Here is a 6,000-nt window from a genome sequence, read left to right as displayed (position 1 = left end):
TTTTTCTGTGTGTATAAATGATCCCTGACTTACTCACTGAAAATGGGTCTGTGACTTTATTTACATGTAAATAAAAAAGTAACTACAGTTCTATTTAAAAAGGAATAAATCAATGTAATCTAATTTATGATTATAAAAACCATCATTAAAAGTAATATATTTGTGTGACAGTGTTTGGCCCAAGTGCTTAAAATCCCCTGCCAAGAGAGGGCCTCTACCAATCAGAAGTCATAGTAGAAGTCATAGTAGCTTTATAATATTCTACCACTTGTTGAATTTTCTGTCAATCACTTCATTGCGGAACAAGTTCACCGACCCCACTATAGAGGGCTGAGCTAACGCCAAAGGCAAGGCAACTGAGGTAGCCTTAAGTAGGGCTGGGGGGACCTATATATGGGTAGGTTAAGGTGGCCCTGCTGCTGCCTCATTAATATGCATGACGTCATCAAAAGTATCAGTGTTGTATCTTCCCGCAAAAATCGTGATATATCGGAAAATCGATATATTGTTGCACACCTAGGTACGAGCCCCTTAATGAATTATAGATTTTATCACAATGGACCGTAATCTTTTTAACTGGATCAGATTCACTGGACACAGCAAGGCCTGAACCTGGACAGGATTACCCAAACATGCATGAAAGAAACAAAGCACAACTCCAGGAATGTTTTGATGAGGAAACGACAATAGACATGGAAATTTACCAGACATTTCAGAATATACGGTAGGTTTACGTAGTACATCGATTATAGTCTCCTACAACCTTCACAAAAAAGTTTTATTTCATTAGGATAGTTATTCTTAAATCAGTGGACATGCTTAAGCTTTATTTTAGTGCAGATTTTGCATCTGTTTCAGCTCGTACAAGCTTAAGGCATGTCTGCTGTTGTCACTTGTGGGACTGTTACACCTCTGTGAATGCCATTATCTTAACGTGACTAACAGGCGCACTAAAACAGGAATCTGTTTGACAAATAAATATTGTTCATGAAACAGGCGGAGGCTTTGAGTCGACAAACTTTCTCAGAACAATATTTCACAAAATCCTGTTTGCGTAAGAGACAATTCTGTCTTTGTATCAATGTAACAATGTCATTTAATGAATAACGGCTCTCATCTGATGTAGCTTCAGGATCCCATGAGAAACCCTGGCCTAAATAAAAAAAAATTAAACTAATGATTAAAAACAATTCTGTTGTCCCATGTTATACTTTCAAAATGCAGTATTTCCTCATAGAGTTTTGTTGATTGCATTGATCAGGCTGACAATGAATAAACACTCAACACAACCGTTGGCAAAGGCCCCATGAAAATGATCCCATGACCCTCTTTTGAGGCCTGACCCTCCAGTCGAGAAGCACTGGCTTGCTTGTCATGCAGAGTTGACATTGTTGGCCTGTACCCATGACAAATATAATCCCATCAGAACACCAGAATCGCAGCAACAACTTGTACATACAGTGATCAAACCTGAGGCATTGAGGCTTTATGTGCACAAGCTAAACACTTGGTTTTCTATTTTGGGTGGGACTCTTTTACTCATGTAGTATACTTTGGCCAGTTGGGCTTTATCTAGAAATGATATTGTGTAAGAATAATATGGTATGTCTATCATAGGCCAGGTATCCATCAATCAATCAAAATACTTTTGCAATTTAAAAGGCACACACACACATACATTACCCACTGAAGGTCATTCACTGGCACTAAATAAGTTTGATCATATGAAAAACAAAATCTAATAAAGTGCAGTGTTAATAGGCAATAACATGATTTGGTCCAATTGGCTTTAAAGAATAAAAAATAAAAATAAGCAACCCTAGCCATTTAATTGTGGCTTCCATAAAGTGCCTGTAAACAAAGGCCAATTCAAGTGAACACAAAAGTTAATGTCAAGCAACTAAATGTTCTATTTAGGCCTTCCAACTCCCACATGTAAAAGTTAAAAGTTCATATCCTTGTCCAGTTTGATCCAAAGAAAAGCAAAGAGAGAAAAAAAAAGAAGTGGAGTTCTGAAATGGGAGAAATGTTTCGACCCATGCCGCACCTGTGCCGCTTTGTGCCGGTTTGCGTGACAAGCCCCACACTCGGCCGATGACAATAATGCTTTGTGGTGCAGAGGAATGCCGTGGAGGGCAGCTGGTATTCCTCTGGCTCTATTTCTGAGCGGACAAACAACAACCTGGTGTTTGTTTGCGTAGCCCGTGTGAGCGCGATGAGAGGAGGAGCGGAGAGGGGCTCGCACCGGCATCAAGGCTGCAGCACCGGACAGGCCTTTCAGCTCCAAATGTACTGGAGGTAGCTTGGGACAGGTGTGTGGTCAATCCCCGACTAATACATATGCTACAACGCATACAAGGATTGAAACATATTGCAAAAAGGACACAGGAAAACTTTCTATTTATTCAATTGATTATTTAGTTGTTTTATTTTCTTCAGGTTGCTTTCAAAGAGATGAACAAAAAGAGGAAACCCTTAACCAACCATGCCCTTTACGAACCTAGTAACAGTTCAAATGAAAAGTGAACGTGGTGAGCCGGCCAAAAGGAACAAAATGGTGCGGCACTGGGCCAATCCTGTTCAGGACCGTAGAAGCTGGTACCGAAAAAAGTAAACGAAAAAAAAAAAAACGAAAACAGGACAGCCAGTCTCAGCAGGCCAAACGAAACAAAAAAGTTGAGGCTAACGAAGGAGGAAAAAGGCCGTCCTGGGTGCGGCCTGCGGAGTGGAGCTGCCAACAGGTTACTGAGGCCAAATTACTGGGAGTCACTGTTGATTCAACTTTATCTTGGTCTCTACATATTAAAAACACTGTAGCAAGAATGAGTAGAGCCATCTCTAACATAAGAAAACATGCATATTTTTTAACTATTCCAGTTACTAAGCGGGTTCTTCAGTCACTTGTACTGATCCATTATCTGGTCAAGTGCTTCAAAAATGGAGAGCGGTTCTCCTATAGCACTGCGATGCCCATTTGGGACCAGTGTTAGTGCCACGCATGTTTAGAGTAAAGGAAAGAGAGTGGCCTGCAGTCTTATATTGTTCTGCAAAAATGTTTACACTCTTCAAAAACCCTTTGGTCTGTTCTCCCAGTGAAAGGCACGGTTTAAACACTCGACAGGTTTCACGGTGTTATTTCACACCTCCATTGCTGAGGACCAATGCTCTGAACAGAACTGTTCTGTACAGAGCCAGGGTTCTGTGGAATGAGCCACCTAATTCTTTAACGGCATTGGTGTGTAAAAGCTGTTTTAGGTGAATGGTAAAAAAAACACACGAGAAATAGCCTAATGTTCTCCCAGATTAGGTGAATTGATTCTATTAGCCTGTTCTTGTGGTGCTCAGGAATTGGATTATATCTGATGTATTTGTATATGAAATGTTGACATTTTGAAATATTTTAAATGTAGTATATTCATGGACCCGAGGAGGAATAGTCTTTACTTAGGAAAAGACTAATGGGGATCCACTAATAAACAATAAACAGCTGGAGTGTGCACAACGACGAGGCGCACCGCAGGTATAGCAGGAGAGCGGACCCGGCCTATTAATAGTCGGAGCGAACGGTAAAAATCCTACAAAAATAGACTTAAATGAACTGGGAATACAACACAAATAGTGAGGGAATATACACAAAAAGAAATGTGTGAAAAAAATATTACCCACCAAGCAGTCCTTTACAAATAAAACTGACCTAATCTCCAGCGGAGCACCGTCTCAGTACATGAGATATTGGAGCCATAGCAATACGCTTACAGAAATGTGTAAAATAAGCAGATATAAAAGAAAAAGTGATGAAGAGCCAAAGGGGAATCATATTAAAAAGTTAGATACAAGTAAAAAGTCTGGCATTGATCACATCTATGCAGAACCTTTATACTCAAAACACTTTACGTCAATGTCATCCGTATATACACACACATAACCACTATTGTACACGGACACACAGGGCAAGGTGAGGTTAGTGTCTTGCCCGTGAACATAATGACAGTATGAGATCATTTGGGGAGATTTTTACAAAAAACAACTCAAGGGTAGAGAGAACTTAATTGTCATTGCTCTGCCCCAGCGTAGCCAACATAAACAAATGAGTCAGGTATTTCAAGGACAAGTTGCATTTACAATACTGTGCAAGGCCTTCCAATGAAACGTATAATTTTGCTTCCATGAGGTTGTATACTACTGTGTTTTTCATCTCGAAGCTCAAAGTTTTTGGGACACAGCATTGCCATACCACAGTCCCATTTAGTCATTGGCTCCACTTTTCTTACAATATCTTCACAAGAGCCTGATAATGTAAGTTATTTTGCGAGAGGACTGTGAAAACCACTTTGGAAAAGGTGGAGAACATTACCCAAAATGACTGTCAATTAAAACCATTTTCGGCGCTTTAAATCTGTTCCCGTTGCTTCACAGTCATCATTGTATTATGCACCGCGGCCTCATGGGAACGAATGCTTTTTATTTGAAGGCAGATCTGACTCACGCCGCGCAACAGGTTTCTCACGGCGATACGCTAGAGCCGCAAAAACAAGGTATGACTAATTCGGAATTGTTTGGATGAATGGAAATCTATAGTACCGTATTATTCTCTGTCAAGACTACGTGACACAATGACAGATGGAAGCATTGATTTAGCTGCGCAGGTGGGAGGATGTTTCACTTGTTTCACTCGCAATTCATAAATTCTTCCTTTTTGTCTCGCGCTCCCTTGAAAATTTCCGACAAGAATCTTTCCGTCACCTCCAACGGCTTTGTGGCGCTCAGGTTTTTCCACCGCATCCCACAGCCTGAGGGGGGAAAAGCTGAGGTTTGGTTGTCTGGCCGGCAGCGGGTCTGTGGGTAGAGGGGTCGAAAAGGCCAAGAGTCAAATAAGGACTGATGTGGAAACACTGCATGCCTCAACTGTGAACTTTGAACTTCGAGACAGAGCCTTAAGTGTTTGAATGAGACGATATATTGTAATGGACATCTATGCAATAGGACGCTTTGGGATGACCAGCTAAATGTGCTGCTTGGCCTTTAAATATTCCTACTTTTTTACATTTAAATGGCATGTTTTAGTACATTGAAGGCCATGTGCTTGATTTCTTTGCTTACAAACATTGAAAGAGCGAGCGTGAAAAGATTGAACTGTTGTGGTCCAGACTTCTCCACACACATTTCTAACAAAATTCTTCAAAGGGATGAGTTTACAAGCTCGTTTCACAAAGCAAGGCGCAGTTTTACGGCCACGGTAAGGCTATTTCTGCAGTTCTGGACTGATAAAATTGCTCTATTAGAATTTCTTTTTTTACCCTGGCTGTAGATATCGATATACGGATTATAGTTTGTGTGGATGGGTTGGTTAGAGTTAGGGATGTCTTCCCCCGGAGCCTGGACACTGGTGGCGGTGTGGGAGACCGGTGAAGGATGTAGCGGTAGGGTGAAGCCGTGGATAGAAGAGGCGTTGAAGGGGTGGAGGTGGGTTGCAACACAGCTGGGAAGCTGGAGGCTTAAACACAGGACCGCGGATGATGATGGTGACAAAGGTGTGGCTCCGTGCTGATAGGCCCGAGGTGGAGGTGTGACACTCACAGACTCATTAGCTGGAGGTAGGTGATGTTGAAATTAGTCTTCCAGGTTGAATTTGCACCTAGGCTTCATTATAACCTTCATCATAACTCCCGCCTTAACTCCCGCCTTAACTCCCGCCTTAACTCTCGCCTTAGGACATTTGCTCCTGTTCAGCTTCACCCATATCTTAATGTTTCTTGACCTGAGAGTTTACAGCCTATAGGCCAGTGTAATGTCTAATTTCCTTCATTTTTGTTGTCACGCTTTTGTCGTTTTTAAAACCCTACTAAAAGCAACAAAAAAAATGCAACAAAAAACACCAAAAAACAAGGAAGAAGCTTAGATGAGTACTGTAGGCCTTAGCTTCAAATGAGGCATTACACTGGCCTATAGGCTGTAAGCTCTCAGGTCAAGAAACTTTTAGATTTGGGTAAAGCCGAACTG

The sequence above is a fragment of the Gobius niger genome (assembly GCF_951799975.1).
Source record: "Gobius niger genome assembly, chromosome: 16".
Classification (NCBI taxonomy): domain Eukaryota; kingdom Metazoa; phylum Chordata; class Actinopteri; order Gobiiformes; family Gobiidae; genus Gobius; species Gobius niger.
The sequence above is the reverse complement of the archived record's forward strand: the minus strand, read 5'-3'. Positions refer to the sequence as shown.